Source organism: Macaca mulatta, chromosome 8, assembly GCF_049350105.2.
Source record: "Macaca mulatta isolate MMU2019108-1 chromosome 8, T2T-MMU8v2.0, whole genome shotgun sequence".
Taxonomy (NCBI): domain Eukaryota; kingdom Metazoa; phylum Chordata; class Mammalia; order Primates; family Cercopithecidae; genus Macaca; species Macaca mulatta.
Genome location: NC_133413.1, coordinates 8,995,963 through 9,016,100, shown reverse-complemented (window position 1 = coordinate 9,016,100; position 20,138 = coordinate 8,995,963). Strand labels below are relative to the sequence as shown.

At 48.2% G+C, this 20,138-nt stretch overlaps 1 pseudogene; it reads right to left on the bottom strand.

Annotated features, from left to right (window-relative positions):
- Positions 1-7,588: 7,588 nt before the first annotated feature.
- LOC144330566 (uncharacterized) overlaps positions 7,589-20,138 on the bottom strand; it is a 39,522-nt pseudogene continuing 26,972 nt past the window's right edge.

Here is a 20,138-nt window from a genome sequence, read left to right as displayed (position 1 = left end):
TGTGGCAGAGAGGTTAAAACCAGGCTCATTTTGTTCTCACTTTGTTCTCAGTTTTTAAAAAATAACGAAGTTCTTAAATATATATTGCATTTCAGGATTTCAAAGCAGTTGTGGGTATGTCTGTCTCTCGCTCCCGTTCAGGTGCTCCCTGCGAAGAGAGCTCAGAGAGGCCACCTTTCCTTGTTGAGGTGACAGGGCCTGGAGAGGTGTGAACCCTGAGGTGGGGGGTTGACTGGGGGGAGGCTGGGTCAGCGTGGGGATCCACCCCCACTCCACTTTCCTGTAGGGAATCCACAGTTCTAAGTGTTTATGATATGGGTAAAATGAACCTGGAAGAGGTGTTATTTTTTAAGAAGTGCCATGCTCTTTTTTCCTTGTACTTCGTGTTTAAACAGCATTGAAGGATAAGGCACTAGTAGCATGTTGGTTTGGAAACAATCTTGTTGGTTCTTTTACGTTGAATCTGATATTAAGGTCGCCTGGTAACAGAAGTTTTCCTTTAACAACATGGAACTCTGTTGAATCTGTTGCTCCGTTGGCTGAGCCCTCTGAAGTCAGTGCGGTGGCACCTGAAGAGGCCTCTTCCCCTTGGAGGAAGCGGCTGGATTGGCAGGAGGCACCGCCCTTGCTTGAGGGAGTGAGGCGCGTTTGCAGGGACCCCACGTGGCACCTGCGGCTCTCTCCTGCCCCCTGCTGGCTGGCCAAGCAGACTCGCCACAGTGTGCTCAGCGTGAATGTTCACAGGGTAGGCCGAGGCTTTTGTTCTAGAAACGCTGACTTCAGAAACGGCCGGCAGTGTGTGTTGAGCATGGCAAGAAAGACTTACGTGTGTCTTAAACCTCTTGAACAAAGTTGATGTTTCAAATGCATCTCGAAGGCTAATGACTTTGCTATGGTCAATATTCAGGAGAAAATAGGGTTTGATGAAATAGACAGGAGTGGCAAGTGACGTGCTTGTGCCCCGTATGACTAAGCGATGTCCTGGCCTTTCCACACCACGGCCTCTGAGCAGCCAGTGTCCAGATACTGGATCAATTTAGATGGGACTCCTGGAGCTGTCAGCTGCCCAGGAGAAGCACGAGGAGTTCTGTGTGCCCATGATCATGGTTCCCGCTACTGTGTCCAACAATGTGCCCGGTTCCGATTTCAGCATCGGGGCAGACACAGCCCTGAACACTATCACCGACGTAAGTCCGTGTGCGCCCCGCCAGGTGGGCACTGGCTGACGCTAACCTGAGGGCTCCCGCCCTTTTTATCTACCAGTGCCCTAGAAACAGCCTTTTACAAATACCCTGAATGAGAGCTTCTCGTTATTTTTCCCCCCCTAGAAAAGTAGGCTTTTTTTGATCTCACTCCCAAAAAAGTTTTACTGCCTCTTTTTCTGTGTGGCCACCGGAGGGGACGTAGCGTGTGTAAGGAATTCTTGGCCTGTCCTGGGCTTTGGGGAAATCAGGATGCAAGTAGATACCGTACGCTCTGCAACAGGACCGTGAAGTCTGTGGAGCCTCAGAGGAACATGGACAAATGTCCACACGAGTCCCACAGGCCAAGCCTCAATGGGCTCCCATGTCAAGAACACAGACACGCCAGGAGAGGCAGCTGATGCAGGCAAAGCTTGCGACCGCAGCACGTGGCAGCGCCCGAGTGTGGGGGTCTCTGGACAGGCTCCACCACAACTGCCATATTCTGTGGCAAGATTTTAAAAATAGGTTTTAACTAGTTACAACTCTAATTTGTTTTACAGATAAACAGAACACAGGGTACCAACAGCTTCCAAAATACTTCGCCTAGAACCAAGTCTAGAATGCAGATAGCTGCTGCTCCGAGTGTGACGAGTCCCCTGTAGTGCCATAAATCCTAGCTCTAGGTGACTAAGTGCTCTTCCTACATCAGAAGGCACCCTCTGGCCCCAGGCCAGTCCATCAGCCCAGGCAGAAACTTCTAGAGTAAGATCCTCTGGATTTGTATTGAACGGATGTAAACCAGGCAAAGTCACTGGGGCTCATCCTGGAAGCCCATCCGTTTACCCACTCATGCCCTGGAGAGCCCTGCCCCCAGCTCCACACCCACAGTCATGCTGAACCACAAGAACTGGCTTCTACGCCCTTAAGCCACACCCACTCTCCCCTGGACAGACCCTTCTCAAACCATGAGGCCCAGAGTAGCCTTAACAGGTGGTCCCAGCAGAACTGGCCACTGCATTTTCTTACTGGCAAGTGAGTCAACAGTTACCTAAGTAGAGCAACCAATCAGGATGTTTTTCCACTTAAAAGGTCTCGTTTTTGTCCATTTAGAATTGATACTCTGTGTGTGTGTGTGTGGTGGCAGGGGTTCTTGTTCTGTCACTCAGGCACAGCACACCATAAGTACAGTGGTGCTATCACGATTCACTGCAGCCTCAACCTCCCAGGCGTGGGTGATCCTGCAACTTCAACCTCCCAGGCGTGGGTGATCCTCCAGCCTCAGCCTCCTGACTAGCTGGGACCACAGTGCACAGCACCATTATTTACTTTTTTGTAGAGTCAGGGTCTTGCTATGTTGCCCAGGCTAGTCTCAAATGCCTGGGTTCAAAAGTGAATCTGCCCACCTCAGCCTCCCAAGGTGCTGGGATTACAGGTGTGAGCCACTATGCCCAGCCTAGAATTGATATTTCTTAAACTCTTACTGAGTTCAACACATGAATTCCACTTACATAGATATCAGCACACTCTCACAGCTCAAGGGTTTTTCTGAATCTCGATTCTGTCCATTCAAGGTCAATATCTAAAGAAAGGGCCAGAACTGACCCTCCCTCAATGAAGCCTAAGGGCAAATGCAGCAGCATCTCAGGGTATTAGGAGACAAAGGAAAGAAGGGTGGAAAGTACACATTGAAATTCCGGTGTTAGAATCATAATCAACACTTTAAGAGACAATCTGCTTTCCAATACATGTAGCTGCTGGATTAACTTCAAAGTCACCAGATTCCACAGGCAGGCACTCAGAGAGGCACAAGCTTTCTAAGGCCGCACAGCCCGGGGCAGCATAACAGCCTCGGGGCAAATAAACAAAGGCTTGTTTCTCTCAAGGACGAAGGTGCTCAAGTCCTTCCAAATAGTTTCTTCTAAATCAGTTAGACGGCCTCGTACAACACTGTTTAGAGTGCAGTGTGCTCAGAAGTGTGAAGCGAAAGTACATCTCAGGACCCCAAATTCACTAAGCTAAAGGGAAGACAAGGTGGGGGAAAGGTTTAGGGCAAACCTACCTCCCATGCTCCTAACAGAGACTGGAGGAAAAAAGAAAAAAAAAAAAGCCACGTACCTCCCCCTCACAACTGTTGGTCCACAAGGAAATTCCTCAGGGACAGAGGGCAGAACTCAATGTCACCATCTGCACACGGAGATAAATGCGGATCTTACTGCTTTCTCCGGAAACGCTCACCGGAAACGCATCTGTCTCTGATCTACCTGTGACCTGGAAACGCCTCCCTGCTTCGAGTCATCCCTCCTCCCTGGACCAAACCAACATACATCTCACATATATTGATGTCTCACATCTCCCTGAAATGTGTAAGACCAAGTTGTGCCCCAAACACCTTGGGCACACGTCCAGGACCTGAGACTGTCACGGTGTGTCCTCAGCCCCTCCTGAGGCTGTGTCCCGGGTGTGTCCTCAACCCCGCCTGAGGCTGTGTCTTTAATCTTGGGAAAATGAACTCTCTGAATGGGCTGAGAACTATCTCAGAGACGCTTCTGGTTTACAGGAAGCATTCTCTCCTGCGGGTATGAAGAAAGGACCATGAAGCCCACACCCCCCTCTGCAGTGATGATGTCAACTGGAATGAGGGGCCCCCTCCTGTGGATGCAGCAAAGGCTACCCTCTGACCCCACTTCCCAGAGTCCAGGCTTCCTGCTGCTCAGGGAACAGCAACCCCAGCTTCACAGGGCTCAGGCCGCCAAACCCAACTCCCAGCCATGCTGGAGAATCACCCCAGGGACTAGTGAAATGACAGGCGCAACTCTCACCTCATCCCCTTAAAGGGGAAAAGGCACCTTCCCGTTCTTCTTCCTGCTGGTGGGAACAGGGGCAGGAGTTGGAGGGTCAGGAGTCGGGCAGCAGAAAGGAAGCAGCCTGGGTCCCTGCTAGTCACAGATGGCAAATGCCAACCAGCCCCGACCTTCACTTTGCAGAGAAGAAATCCTTCTCTTTTGTCAGGTCCCTGTTAGAAGTTTGCACCCATTCCTTTAAAAAAAAAAAAAAAAAAAAAAAAAACTTAGATACAACATGGGTGTTTTGCTGACAATATTTCAATTATCTGGGGGCCTTGGGTCGAGTGACGCCAAAACAGAAAACTGAACCCTGTTGCTCAGGAAACCACCTTCCAGCCCCCATCTACCCTCCCAGGCTGTCACCTTATGGTGTTTGTCTGCTAGATGATTATTTTTAACAATAACTGCTCTTAAGAGCTAGGTGTAGAGAACAGACAAGAAGTCAGGTCAGGTTGAGGGGAAGCAGGAACAGACCCCTCTCCCTGCAGGACGGTGGAGGAGGAACCTTCAGCACCTGGGTTTGCAGGATGCTGGATCTCTGAGATCATCTCTCACAGCTCAAGTATGGCCAGACCTTCCTCTGCCACAGCCTGTTCAGGAGAAGGCAACACCCACCCTACAGACCCACAAGCGCTGTGTGGGGTTCAGTTGGAGCTGAACTTTCCTCCTTGGTGAGAGTCAGGGCCAGCGGTGAGGAGAGAAGCAGCAGGCATGAGTGGCACTGTGGCAACTCCATGCCACGCTAACTCTCGTCTGATGTGCTCCGGCCAAAACCACGCTTCTCGGAGGGCGTTTCCTTCACACATCCGGAAATCATCAACGTCTAGTCTCCTCACAGGACAGATCCTTCCCCAGGAGGCAGACACTTGGCTGTAACACGTGGTAATGAGGGGCGAGCCTTCATGGCCATTCTGTAGTGTTTCCTGTTACCTATTTTACCTTAAGCTAAAAATGGTTTCCATTTAGACTCTGTAGTGACACAGCAAAACACACTAGATTCAGTGTGATCCCACACCCATCACTGCTGACCTCAAGGTTCTTTATTTGTTCATTTTGCTTCTAGAGTTTGTACTCTATCCCAGGGTTCCAGGCCTGTGGATTCAACCAACCATAGTTTAAGAATACTTTTTTAAGGTGTTTGTACTAAGCATTCAGACTTTATTATTCATTAAACAATATCGTTTAACAACTACTCGCATGGCATATCCATGGTATAGGTGTTACGAGCAACCCTGACATGACAAAGTCTGCAGGAGGATGTGCGTATGTCATATGCAAACACGATACCATTTTATACCAGGGACCTGAGCACCCACAGACCTTGGTATCCATAGGCAGTCCTGCAACCCAACCCCGTGGGCACTGTGGAATGGCTATAATAGAAAATATAGAGGTTTTAAACAGTTATGTACTAAATCTAATCTTTTGTTAAGAAATTATTGTGTATCACGTGTATTATTTGGAAGTCCTTCCTGGCCCAGAGACCTGACATGTTCTTATCATCTTTTCGTCCACTGATCTAACTAGTCATTCCAGTAAGTTTATTGAACACAAATCAATTTTACAATTACATTCTTACAGGAATCACACTCATAATGTAAGCTGCTTTGGTTTTTAAAGTGAAATAACCAATAGTTTTGAAAACTAGCTATATCATAGAATAACAGGATAAAGCAGCCCCACGACATGCAAAAACATGGGGTTTCAAAGCCAACCAGTATCAAACACATTACAAACCCCTAAATATGGAAATGTTTTACACCACGACAGATATTCCAGAAAAAACAAGATGTTCAAAAAAGCCTTATGCAGAAAACCACTTTCCCCCTTCATTTTTCACACAGTTTCCAGAAGCTTGTGTTTGGCAATAACCATGAACTAGAAGTAGCGTCCGCTGCAACTACTGCTACTGAAACACAGACTATTAAAGCAAAAAAAAAAAAAAAAAAAAAAAAAAGACACAGCATATTTCCTATTGATGAGAATAGGTTGAGTGTTATAAGAATGAGTATGTTCTAAAGTCAACAACATTCAAATTCTAGGTCTCCCGCAGACACTAGATGGTAACCGCCAAAGCTTATGCACTTGGCAACGTTCAAGGAGACCAAGTTCAGAGCCGTCACAAGGCAGCACCATCCTCAAGTGATTATCTCAGGCGGGTTTGAGGGCAAGTGCCCCCATCACAGTGGGAAAGCTGCCCAGCCCAGCACTTCCTGAGATCACAGACCTTACCTTCGCCATCCCACGTCTTCAATAGCTTCTTTACACTGGGAACCAGTGAGCAAAACCTAAAACACTTCCTCAAATCTCAAGATAGTCTTGAGAGCTCTTCTCCTTGCCCCTTCTCTTACTGAGAAAGCCTATTTTCCAAGCAATCTGTAGTGCTTACCAGAGCTGGGGCAGGAGGAGACCTAGTGTTTGGTAGACCGAGTTTCAAGCGTGGGGAGACCGGGAAGTTCTGGAGATGGATGGCGATGATCGCGGCATGATAGTGTGAACACTCTTAATGCCACCAAACCATACACTTAAAAAGGGTTCGAGTGCTATGTAATTTTACCACAATCAAAAGACTGAGAAAAGTCATCTATAATTACTGTCTCCAATATCTTGCATCCTGTAAGGTATATTTGCTTTTTGAAATCCTCAGAGCAATCATGAAAGACTAATACCCTGTCGTCTCTGAAACACAAGCCAAGTCAAGGGTTTTGATTATAGGAAAGTAGCTGGAGAGCAAAGCGTCCGTGAGACATGGCAGCCGTGGTAGGACAAACACATGGTAGGAAGGTGGTGGTCATGCTACACGCAGATGGGAAAGGCGTGGGGAGCCACAACACCTGAGGTTTGGGAGGCACCTGGGCAGGAGCTGAGAATGTACCAAACACGTTCGATCACGCAACATTCACGGACCCCGAGTCCAGGCACGGCCACCGACATCCACTGTGCCCAGGGTGTCCTCTGCCACAGAGATACACACCCTGCCGAGGATAGTGCACAGATTAAATGTCAAAGCACAGACATGCTCAGGTCCAGCTTCTCAGATGGAAGCAAAAACACATTTCGCAGACCCCAGCAGCATGACTCTCCACCTGACTCTACCCCCGTCCCATTTATTCTCGAACCCGTCTCTCCCAGACCCTACAGCATGACTCTCCACCTGACTGCACCCTGTCCCGTGCATCTCCGCACCTGTGTCTCGGCCCTCCCTCACTCCCTCGTTGGGTCAGGCACCAACAGTCCACTGTGTGCCTGGTGCACTGAACCTTGCCAGGGGCCTCTGGGCCGCGTGCCAGGACACGCACCTGGAAACTCCCAGTGCACACATTGGTCTCCTGCAGGATGCTTGGCTCTTCTATCTGCGGGAGCCGGCACCCACCCGTACAACCGACTACTCTCTCAGAAAAGTCACAGAAGGCTCCTCACCAACCCAGCAGCACCCTGCGGCCACATCCCACTCACCTGCTGGTTCCTGAGCCTCCCGCCCTATGACGGCTCGCTCCTTCCTGAGCTCCTTCGGCTCCCTGCCTCGATTCCACTGGTTCTTTCCTGTCATCTGGCAGGGTTCTACCAGGACCCTGTGGCTCTCACGACACCCCAGCTCCACAGACCCACCCACTGGGTGGAGCACATGCGTCCAAGCCCAACCTTGCTGATATGCTCCAGCTGGCCCTGGACTCGAACCACGCTGCCGTAGCTTTCCATCAGTGTGGCATCTGCGAGATACCTTCTGGATAATGCCAGGTGATGGTAACATCAACCAGGAGGCACCGCTGAGAAGCAGAACGCATGGTGCGGTGACCCAAACGTCACATCCCTCAACAGACGCTCCGTGTCTTCTCTCTTGGCAGAGCTTCGCTGTAGGAAGGAGGCCGTTCCTCCAGTGCTGCTACTTCCAACACCAGGGAAAGCAAGCTTCAGAAATGAACGGTGTCAGAGGCAGGACCCACCAGCAGGACTGCCAGGGGCCAGACGACCACAGCCCCAGCATTCCCCAGCCACCACCGCTGACAGCCCAGGCTCTAGAAATGCGCGGCTTCAACCTTAGGAGTAAAAACCCTCCCAAGCCAACTATTTTTTTCAACAATGGGATTGGGGAGTGGGGGGGGGTTTCTAACCCTGCCCCCCTTGATAGAAAAGAACTGGGATCTGATGATCTGTGCTAAGTCAGCACTTTGCTTCCACCACATGCAATCATCCTCAGCAACAGGAAAAGTCAGAAGCGTTGAGTGATGATACTGATACCAACAACATGCGGTTCTGACAGCTCCGGTAACTGGCTGCAGATACACCCGACAGCGGTGAGATCCACGGACATCACCAGTCTTCCCAAGGATCGTATTCCTGAATCTTCCGCATTCGGAATAACCGTCTCCTTTGCCAGGGCTGAGCCATGCGTCCCTCTTGCCTGTCCTCTGCTTTCACCAGCTTCGTGCGCGTTTCCGAGCAAGTGTTTATGCAGGTACTATCACTTATTTCCACAGCAAGAACGTACACAGACACCATACAGAAATGGGCAACCCTGTTAGGAGCTGTGCAGGGACATCTAACTCATCAATGTGCCAAATTCCTATTGCCATGGAAATTAAACTAACGTTGCTATGACCTCATCTCTTACTGCACCACTAAAGACCATCCTGGTAAGAGGAATGTGCCTCTGCATAGCATTCAGCTCACGTTTACATGTCCGTTTTTCCTGAATATGCTTGTTATGTGAGATAGAAATCAGTGAGATGAGCTGTAACGTATAGTATAGGATCGTTGTGTCTCCTAGGCTCAAACACACCCTTTAATGAAGTTTAACTCTCTGGGGATGTGAGTTACATAGTAACATGTTTTTGGATACTGTCTCTTTCACATTCTAAATATCAACACCAAAGAAGTTCTGGAGTTCCTTTTTAAATTGAAATGCAATTTACAAAGCATAAAAGCCCCAATATTAAAGGATACAATTCAGTCTTTTTAGTGTCTTCTCAAAGCTGCACATCAACCAACCACTAGTATGTAGTTCCGGGACTTTTTCACCACCGGCCAAAGAAACCTTGAACCCATTAAGAGTCAGTACCTGCTCCTTCCTTCCTCCAGCCCCTGGCAATCGCCAGCTGTCTTCCGTTTCTCTGGATTGGCCCATTCTGGACACCTGTTGTGAGGAGAATCATACACAGTGCGTGACCTTTGGCATGATCTTTGGTGCTGGCATCATTCCATTGTGTACATATTTTCTTCATCCATCTGTTGACACCTGGGTTGTTTCTACTATTACGAATAGTGCTGCTATGAAGATTCTTGCATAAGATTTCTTTTGTAAAAATGTTTTCAATTTTCTTGGGCATAAGCCTAGGAGTGAAATTACTGGGTCGTATGGTGATTTTATGCTTAACTTTTCTGAGGAACTGCCAGACTTTTCCAAAGCAACTGTGCCATTTTACTTCCCCTCCCACTAAAGATTTCAGTTTTCCCAAATTCACCAACATGTCACTGTCCAATACTGGGGTTTTATCCATCTTGGTGGTTGTGAAGCGGTATCTCACAGTGGTTTTGATTTCCATTTCTAAGATGATGAATTCTGTTAAACATCTCATGTGCTTTTTAAGGCATTTATTTCTTTGGAGAATGTATTCAAATCCTTTGTCCATTTTTAAATTGGATTTTTTTTATTAAGAGTTTTAAAATATATTCTTGATATCAGGCCCTTATTGGGATAATGTATCCTGTTCTGTGGGTTGTCTTTTTACTTTAATAGTATCCTCTGAAATGAACATTTTTAATTTTGATACCGTCTCTTTTCCCATCAGTTGCTTGTTATGCTTTAGACGTCTCGTCTAAGGAAACATTGCCTAATCCATCGTAACAGTTTCACCAGGATTCGCCCCCTAAAGGTGTCATAGGCTGAACTGCCTCTCATGCCCCAGATTCCCATGTTAAAGTCACAACCCCAGAAACTCAAAATATCACTGTATTTAGATACAGGGCCTTTATCTTGGCAATTTAGGTCCCACAAGATCTTAAGAGTAGGCCCTCATCCCTCACAATTGGCTCCTTACGTTGGATCTATTTTGAGCTTTGTGTGTAGGGTGAGGAAGGGTCCAGGCAATACTTTTCCATGTGGATACCCCAGTTGTCCCAGCACCATTGAGTTGTGAAAGGAAAAAAGTAAAGCAACCCTTATGTCCTTTCTCCATCAACAGAAGACACACTGAAGAATCGTGGACAATTTTGTTGGTTTAAGCCAGTGGTTTTCAAACTTTTGGGTCTCAGGAACCCTTTGCACTTTATTGAAGATCACAAAAAGCCTTCTCATGAGGCCAGGAGTGGTGGCTTATGCCTGTAATTCCAGCACTTTGGGAGGCAGAGGCAGGCGGATCACTTGAGGTCAGGAGTTCGAAACCGGCCAGGCCATGGTGAAACCCCGTCTCTACTAAAATACAAAAAGTAGCGGGGCATGGTGGCAGATACCTGTAGTCCCAGCTACCTAGGGAGGCTGAGGCAGGAGAATCGCTTGAACTCAGGAGGCAGAGGTTGAAGTGAGCTGAGGTCACACACCACTGCACTCCAGCCTGGGTGGCAGAGCAAGACTCCGTCACAAAAAGAAACAATTTAGTTCATTTTACAATGATAAAGTCATTACATCTTAACAGTTTTAAAGAAGAAACCATTTTCCAAAATAAGCAGCAGTGTGGCAATAGTTCGTGCTGCTGTGAAAACCCCTAACATCTCTGCACCTCAGACAGCAGGGTTCTCATGCCTGCATCTGCGTTCAGTGCGCAGCAGAGCCGTGGTTGAAGTTTATGAAGAAAGTCTGACCCCATGCTGATATACAATTAGAAGTATTTTCATTGTGTTTTCAGAACATTTTAGGTATTCTCTGCTGCCAAATGTAACAAGCGGCACTTCCGTACAGGCTGTCTGCAATGTGGAGTCTGTGCTCTGGTCAACGGGCTTTTCTGCCCCAATTCCTTCTAAGTCGACTGGCCCATCCTGCACTTGAATGGCTTTTACCAGCACACGATTTTGTAATCACATTGGTTAGAAAACACTGGTTCAGAGTTATGAGCAGCTTCCACATTTCATTATGTGTCCCAAAAAAAAAAAAAAAAAAAAAAAAAACCCACATCAATATCACCATTGATCACATGAGAAAGTGGTGGACACAAGATTTTTATACTTTAAGATTCACTGGAAAGCTCAAATGTCTATCACTGGGAATAATGTAAGGTGCTTTCCTTGAGATGAAAGAGTTGTTTTGTTCATTTTTCAGGCCACACCTGCAAATACCTCCATCTGGAGTGGCATTGTTTGTAAGTCTTTCTTTACATAAAGAAAGCTGTTAGTGGAAGAAGTGGTTCTGCAGGTTCATAGCTCAGAGGCACCAGTGCTCTCCCTAGATAACCATAAAATCCTCAGAAGATGCACCTGTGCACCATTCCTGTTTCTCACTCAGAACATTCCAGAAGGAACCCGGAATCCCGGTGCCGCAGCGGGACTGAAGTTTGCTCTCGCCCACACAATCAACCCAGGGAGCTCCCCCAGTCCCCACCCCAAGGCCATAGCCTTGGTCCTCTGTCTGGTCTAGGAGGGCTCCTGCAGCTCCAGCCTAACAGGGAAAAGCAGGCACCCACATGTCAGAAAGCCCTCCCAAGGCCCGGCGAGCACTTCTGTTTATGTGCCAGCCAAGTGCGTTTGACAAGGCTACACCCAGCTGTACAGCAGGCAGCGAGGTACCCAGCAAATACTCAGGGCTCATGTTACTGAGGAAGGAAGGTGGACAGAGAGGTACCCAGCAAGTGCTCAGGGCTCACGTTACAGAGGGGAAGTCAGGCAGATAGTGAGGTACCCAGCAGGGTTCACGTTACCGAGGAGGAAAGGAGCGTGGAGACAAGGGGGCTGGAACAGTCTGTCATAAGTTTTAGCATTTACAAGGCTCGCTGAAGGTTATCCGATTTGATCTTGGCAATAGCTAACAAGATAGGCAGAGGCATGACTGTTTTCACTACTTCATAAAAAGAGATCCAGAGAACTAATGATGACCACGTGCTCTTCCCACAGGCTCCCAGAAATCCTCAAATCATCTCTGTTGTATACATGTGATAATATCTCAGTCACGTCCCCTCTCTGCAGGGGGATTTTAATGCCGCCCTGCTGTTCCTTTGCACCCCTGCCCTCTCCTGCATTTCAGCCATGCCCACCATCCATGGGGAGTCTGCACCACCCCACCCCCACAGCTGCTGATGGTTTGGATCACCTTTATCTTTCATATCCACCTGCAGGGATCTGTTCTTCCTTCAAACGCAGCTCAAACTCGCTCATTGTGTGAAGCCTTTTCCAGCCACCACAACTGTCATGTGTAAAATCAGTGTGTGGAATGCTTCATTTAGGAGGTGCTTATGTTGCCTTATTGGTTGTGAGCAGGACCAAATTCTTAGCAAACCAAGTGATCCCCTCTCCCCATCTCTGCTCCAGTGCACTTAAAACAAGCATTCCTGGAAGCACCTTTTCAGTCCAATTCATGCATGAGTCTGTCCTACACCCTGCAGTAAAGCCCTGGCGGTCAGGGCTCAGGGCCCCCAGGTGGGTAAGGAGAGCTTAGTGCCCTCTCTGGAATTGTCGCCCAGAGACCCACGGCTGGAAGGGAAAAAACTTTGCATCCTGTGAAATATCCAGGCCCCAAGACCCACTCAGGAGCAGAAAACGAGGAAGGATCCCCGGACAGACCCTCGGGAGGGCAGTCAGCAGGAGCCACGGAGGCCACCAGGAGGGAGGGAGGCAGGCAGGGAGGCCAGAGGTGATGTGGCTAGAGGTAACATGGTGGGGGGATGACACGACGTGGTGGGGGGAGGAGACGTGGCCAGAGGCAATGTGGCCAGGGAAGGAGATACGGCTGGAAGTGACAAGAGGGGTCTCCAGGCCTCAGACTGTGCCTGATTTATGGATGACATTTTAATTAAGATGTTATCTCTAACTTTAAAGTAGCAATTTAGAACCATTGTGTACATTTCAAGCACGGTACAAATATAACACATTTCCCAAACCGAAGAACAGTGCATTGAAGGAAAAAATAGCAGCTCACCAATAAAAAGAGTAAAGAAAAAAATTCATTTTAAGATCAGAAATAAAGAGATCCTACAGCTCTTCTAGTCCAATCCCCACCCTAATGTGAATGGGGGGAAAGGGAAGTAGATTCTAGTCAGTCAGAATTCAAGGCAAAACCGATCCACTTTACTTTCTACTTGACAGAAAACAAGAAGCTCATCAAGGAATCCCTAGGAACAGTAGCTTTAGGAGTCCCCAAAATGCAAAATTCACCTTCAAATTAAATCAACTGCTAAGTGTGTATAAAGTTATTGTTTTCATTATTGCCTTCCTCATTCCCAGGGGCTTTATTTAGACATTGTTTCCCCCTAATTGCCTCCAACACACCCAGGAAATTTAAACCCCACAAGTAAACCATCTCGATTAACACACAGCATCCTTTAGGAGCAGACAGTCCGTTGCTCTAAGACGTTCTTGTCACCTAAGCACTGAGTACAGCCTGAGAACGCACCACACACACACACACACACACACACACACACACACACACGAACTTGGACAGACAACAGGTGAGATGTGGCACATGAGGAGGAAGACGAGACAAATGAGCTTCACCGACTTCACCGACACCCTGGATCCATGAAGAAGTGACACATGCAGCCTGCTCGGGTGCCAGTGACTCCTCAAAAACAGCCAAGGGCAGCATTTGGAGAAGCAGCACCGCAGGCCAGGAGGGTCTGTGGGCTTCAGAGGGGAGGGGCGCCCCCGACCAGGTGTTGGGGGCTTCAGAGGGGAGGGGCGCCGCTGACCAGGTGGCTGGGGGCTTCAGAAGGGGAGGGGTGCCCCAACCAGGTGCTGGGGACTTCAGAAGGGAGGGGTGCCCCGATCAGGTGCTGGGGCTTCAGATGGGAAGGCAAATATGTCCAATTCATCCTGTCACTAAAAACAAAATAATCTGCTATCTCCATCACAGATGATGCAGTCAGGTTTCCATCACCGGGGTGGTTTTTTGTTTGTTTGTTTTTTTGACATGGAGTTTCTGCTCTGTCGCCCAGGGTGGAGTGCAGTGGCGCGATCTCGGCTCACAGCAACCTCTGCCTCCCGGGTACAAGCGATTATCCTGCCTCAGCCTCCCAGGTAGCTGGGATTACAGGTGCCTGTGTCACCATGCCCGGCTAATTTTCATATTTTCAGTACAGACGGGGTTTCACCATGTTGTCCAGGCTGGTCTTGAACTCCTGACCTCAGGTGATCCTTTCAAGTGCTGGAATTACAGGGGTAAGCCACCACGGCCTACGATTACTAGTGTAATTTCTAAGCCACTCTCTCACACCCACTCCCCCCCCCCCTTTTTTTTTAAACCAGCTTTATGGCTATATTTTTTCCAAGAGAACACATTACCCATTTGAAGTACAAATAAGACACCATGTTTAAAAACCAAAAATGCCAATTCAGATAGAAATCTCCAAATACCCAGTCGATTTGAGCCTTGAGAATAAGATCAAGCTGTTGGCTGAATACAACTTCCCTTTCCATCTGTCTGCCTGTTAGACACAAAGACGAAGCCACGAGCTAGGGACATAAAGGCAGCAACCAGGAAGGCAGCCGAGACTCCAAATAAAAGCTTGAAGGACCAACACAAAGGTACCACACCCTGCACGCCCTCCTCTCCTTCCTTTTCAGAACTTCCAGAGGATGAAACAGGGACCTCCTCAGATATCCCATGGTGCAGGCGGCGGCAGCCTGAATGAGGCCACCAGGAAATCACATTCCACAAACAGAAATTCTCCATGTGCTTTACATCCTCTGTCTCTGAAGAACTATGCCAGTCTAACAGTCTCTAGAAAACTGCATTCAAGTGTCATTTCACATTTCAAGCAAAAAAACAATGGTGGAGCATGAGGGAAAAACATAGCCATGTGTTCTGGGGTATTAAAAATAAGTTTTCTTCTGTTATAAACGTATAATTATACATTCTCAGATTTCTGTATAATTGATATGCTTCCTAATTAGCAGACATAGTAATAAAAAGTGAATTCCAAGTGTAAGATCGGAGGACCCATTCACATGGCTTCAGGTTCTGCTACTGTGTTTCAACTTAAGAAAATGGTTCTGTGTATTGGTAACAAGGCGTGAGTGTCTGTGAGGCTGTAATCAGGGTTCGTGTTGGCTCCCTAGCAGAGGATGTTACACTGTTACATTATCTTCTACAAAAAATCCTGAAAAAATGAAGGCTGAATAGACATACACACCCTCCCAAAATAATCCAAATACCCATCGATATGAAAAACAGATGAATTACAGTTTCCATCATGGAATATTCCTCAGCAGTGAAAACAAACTATAGTCACAGGTTCCAACTAGGATAAAGAAAACCTTTTAAACACGCTTAAAGTGAACTGACTAGGCAGAATTCCTCGATTACAGGCATCAGCTCCAAAAGGGTACAGTTCTGAATCCTGTGATGTAGAATTAGTTATCAACCCTGTTTAGGGACACATCTAGAAAAAAGCAAAATAATGACTACACAATTTTACATTCTTTGCAAATTATAACTACTATGAAAATTCTAAAAATGTGAAAATCTTCCCAACTCTTCCTTTGACAAACTTCAAAATAAATGCCCTGGCATTGCTTGCCACACCCACGGGTGTGCCAAAATAATTGAAAATATACCCAAGTTAGTAGAATCGAAACTTGAAGATGTACGAGTGGTCCCTGCCTCGCTATCTCTACATCGTGTAGAAATTTAAGAGCAGGTAGTGGCACTGCAATGCAAGGCTCAAACCAACTGGGTATTTGGAAACTTCTGTGCAAATTGACATTTTTGGTTTTTAAACATTGTGTTATTTGTACTTAAAACAGATAACTGTTTGGTTCCCTTGGAAAAAATACAGCCATAAACCTGGTTTAAAAAAAAAATAAAACGGGAGTGGGTATGAGAGACAATAGCTTAGAAATTTTACCAGTAACGGCAGGGAGCAGTGGCTCATGCCTGTAATCCCAGCACTTTGAGAGGCAGGACCCACAGGGCCTTTGAGGGCACCGGTCTCCTCTGTTGCCTTCCTGCCAGACTGACCCCAGGACATTCACTGGGTTTCCATCCCTGTCTCATTCAACATCCCCCTCAAGGGTAGCCTTCATCCTCATCTGGGGCTGAACTCTGCCCAATTTCCTAAATCTCTGCCTTTAGAGCCTGAAAACACCCACGCCCAGGGTAACCCTATGTCCACGTTTACCCCAGAGAGTCCCGATTTTATCTGTTTCCCCAGCATCGCCTTAGTGATAATATATCCTGTAATATCGAACTGCCTTCACACCTCACCCACACTGTCTCCCAGCAGACCCCACTCAGATGTACCTGCCCCAGACCCCACACCCGTCTGTGCATGCTGCCCTGCTCCGCCCATGTGGGGACCACCTCTCTTTCTTGAGGAATCAGCTGGCGATCATCTCCTTGTGGAGGGCTGCCCTGACTTCCAACCCTCACCAGCAAAGGTAGAAGCCGTCCTCGGCACTTCCCCCAAAACTCAGGTCAAGTATGAAGATGGTGCAGATGCTAGCTGTGCCTGGGATGCCATGGGCAGGGTCCCCAGATGCTCTGCACATGGCCCGGGGCACAGCCTGAACACAGCAAATGCTACAGAAATAAAACCGACATGCGCTGACCTCTGATAGGGCCTCCTTCACCATCCACATCTGTCTCCCCTCTGGACAGTAAAATCCATAAGACAGGGAGGGCTTGTCTCACTCATCTTCAAACTCCCAGGGTCACCCTGGCAGGTAAAGGGGACTCAAATGTCTTCTGAAGGAAGCCGCTGGTTAGCTGCCAAGTTAAAGGGCCTCTGAAAATCAGAGCTCAGCATAGGAGTCCAGCACACTTTATGATGAATGACTCCAACCACGGCAGAACTGGCCGTGGAACCAGTGCTGACCAATTCAGGGTTTGTTCACTGTTTCTCAGTTCATTATCATAACTCACTCTAACACAGCAGCCATGCACAGATCCTCAGACATCTACACAGAGTGGGACGATGGCGCCGAGTCGCGTAAACGTCCCATTGCAGCCTGGGAGACACCAGTCACACGCGGACCTAGGGAGAGCGCAGACCTCGCATTAAATCGGCTCCGTGTAAACAGCACTCCCTGCCAGGCCCTTTCCTATCTGCACAGCTTCTACAAATTCAACTCTCGCACCTGACACCTAAGAATACTGCATACCCCTATGTGAACGCCCCACTTACCTCCCAAAATGACCCGGCATGGCCGAGTACAAACCATTTCAACATAAGGGAACTGGAGGGCATGTGGGGCTTTCCTGAGTCCCTGCTGCCTCCTGACTGGAAGGTCCAATGCTTCACACACCCCTAGTGAAGGGCGGGTCTCTTTGGCCCCCTCAGAGTCAAGAAAACCCTTGTTCACTTTCTCAAGACCACACACAACCGAGTCACAAAGCAGGGCAGAACCTCCACTCTCCGGGTTCAGGTCATGTAGAGTTTACGACCTGCTGCTGTGATCACTGCAGGAAATGATGAGCCTGATTCCGGCTTTGACCTCGAGCTGATCAGCATTAACTAATTTCACTTTCCAGGACCAACTTCAAAGGCCTGCAAAGCCAGAGAAGGGAGAGAAGAGGGAACACGCCCTCACCCCAGACGTGCTGCAAGCACGCACTTCTCAGATGCGTCCCAAGGTGCACAGCGTGTCCGGTGCCTGTTCATGTCCACTGACCTGCAGGTCTTCTATGTGGTATCAGCCTCCTGGGCACTGGGGCAAGAGGCATAATGACAAGTCCCCTCAGCAGCAAAGGTGAGGTGCAGGGACCCAACGCAATAGAACTGACCTTTTTCTGACAGTCTTAAAACAGAAGGAAAATACTGTACAGCCAAAGTCCCCTCACGCAGGTTTATTTACCTGTGACTCACAGGCCATGACAGACAACTTCAGGTTCTTACCGATTCCTATTTTCCCCATCCAGGAAGCCTTTCTTTTTTAATATCGTACAAAATTCCCATTCTGTAGGCCAAAAACAGCAAATATTAGCAGTTTCCTACGGTTCAACCGAATAAAACATGATCACGACCTTTTGTGAAACCATGAAGAAAAGGTTCATATCTCAATATGTGTTTCCAGACTGGCTTTGTTCCTGAAGCACTAACTCTGTTCACTCAGGATTTTAGACTCTGAAGAATAAACATCAGTATCCCACCAAGAAAACCAAAAGAATGAAATAATTTTGCATCCACCTTGGAGCCTTTTTAGGACAAAGCAGGACACAAACTTTTAAAAAGCTGCCGTTGTCCCTCTGTATACACAGGGACATGGATTCCAGAACACCCCCCGAGTTTACCCAAATCTACGTATCCACAGGACCCCGCGGCCACCCTATGGAACCGCATGTAGGAAACGTTGGCCCTCCACAAAGCCAGGTTTTTTCAGTAAGGGTTAGGTTAGAAAAAAAATTAACATAAGTGATCCTTCGAAGCTCAAAACCCATGTCGTTCAGGGTCAGCTGCATTTACTATTCGTGTCATACCTGAGGTCTGAAAGCCATCATTCTCAATACCTTAACATGATGGTTAACAAACTAACTGTTCTGATTAGAAAGAGGAAAAAGCTTATTTTTAAGCTGACAGAGTGGGCGCTGCTACGGTGAACGAAGAACAGACCTAAGCAAGCACCAAGGCTGGGGTGACTGCCTGTGCTCAGACCCACCAGGGCCCGTTCCTCCATCTCCCTCTGCTGAAAGGGATAACCGCTTCTCCCCCATGACTAAAGGGCCTTTTTAAAATATTCACACGAGAAGTGCTATGAAAAGCTGAAAGGTCACAGATGACATTTTTAAAAATAAACATTAACTTAAGCATTTAACAAGCCCATTATGATTTAAAAAAAAAAAAAAGGAATTAAGTTGCTGGGTGTGGTGGCTCATGGCTGTAATCCCAGCACTTTGGGTGGCCGAAGTGGATACATCACCTGAGGTCAAGAGTTTGAGACCAGCCTGGCCAACATGGTGAAACCCCGTCTCTAACAAAAATACAAAAATTAGCCAGGCATGGTGGCAGACGCCTGTAACCCCAGCTACTTGGGAGGCTGAGGGAGGAGAATCACTTGAACCTGGGAGGGGAGGTTGCAATGAGCCGAGATCGTGCCATTGCACTTCAGCCTAGGCATTCAAGTGTGGAACTCCATCTCAAAAAGGAAAAAAAGTATAAAGTTTTCCTTCCAATGAACCTATCATTCAGCCACTGAGGTAACCTATAGGTACTTATTCAGCCATGAGATACACCACAGGAGACATAGGCGAACAGGACACAGTTCCTCCCTGAAAGAAGGCTGCACCCCAACAGAAGGCAGGCACACACTCCGAATGGAATCGGCATAGGGAACAGATGCTGCTGCAGGTGGAACTGGCAGCACAGAGCACCCGCTCAAGTGTCTGAGAAATAAGGAGCTGTTGGTAGCATCACCTACCGCACCTGAGCTGGGGCGCTGGGGAGCCTGTCATCACCACCATCACCCGGGGCAAAGACCCCCAGAACCACACAACGACCTTACAAACTCACCGAGGAGATGACAGATATGTGCCTGGAGTGATGTGAACACGCAGACATCAGGGCCACGCGCGGCGTTGGTTTTGTGCATTGACTTGAGCGTGCCCCAGGTGCCCAGATGGCTGGTTCTGCATTATTTCTGTGTGAGATGCATGTTTGCCTCTGGACTGAGTGGAGACCCATCCTCACCAGTATGGAGGGTACCACCCTATCCACCCAGGGCTCGAGTAAAACAGCAAGGCGGGGAAGACTGGGCTCACTCCACCTGTCTGGCTGATGGGCCAGTGACATCTGTCTTCTGCCGCCCATGCTCCTGGGTCTCAGCTCCTCAGACCCGGGTGGGATCTGCACCCTCCGCTTTTTAAGTCTTCAAGCCACACCCTCCCAGGGCTCTAGCTTGCAGGCTGTGGGTCCTGGGGCTTCCTGGACTCCGTAGCCCCTGCAGCAAGCCTCCCTCTGGAGACACACACACACCCGGCTGGCTGTCTCTCTGGAGAGCCCTGACTAAAAGCCGCCGTCTTCACAGTTTCTTT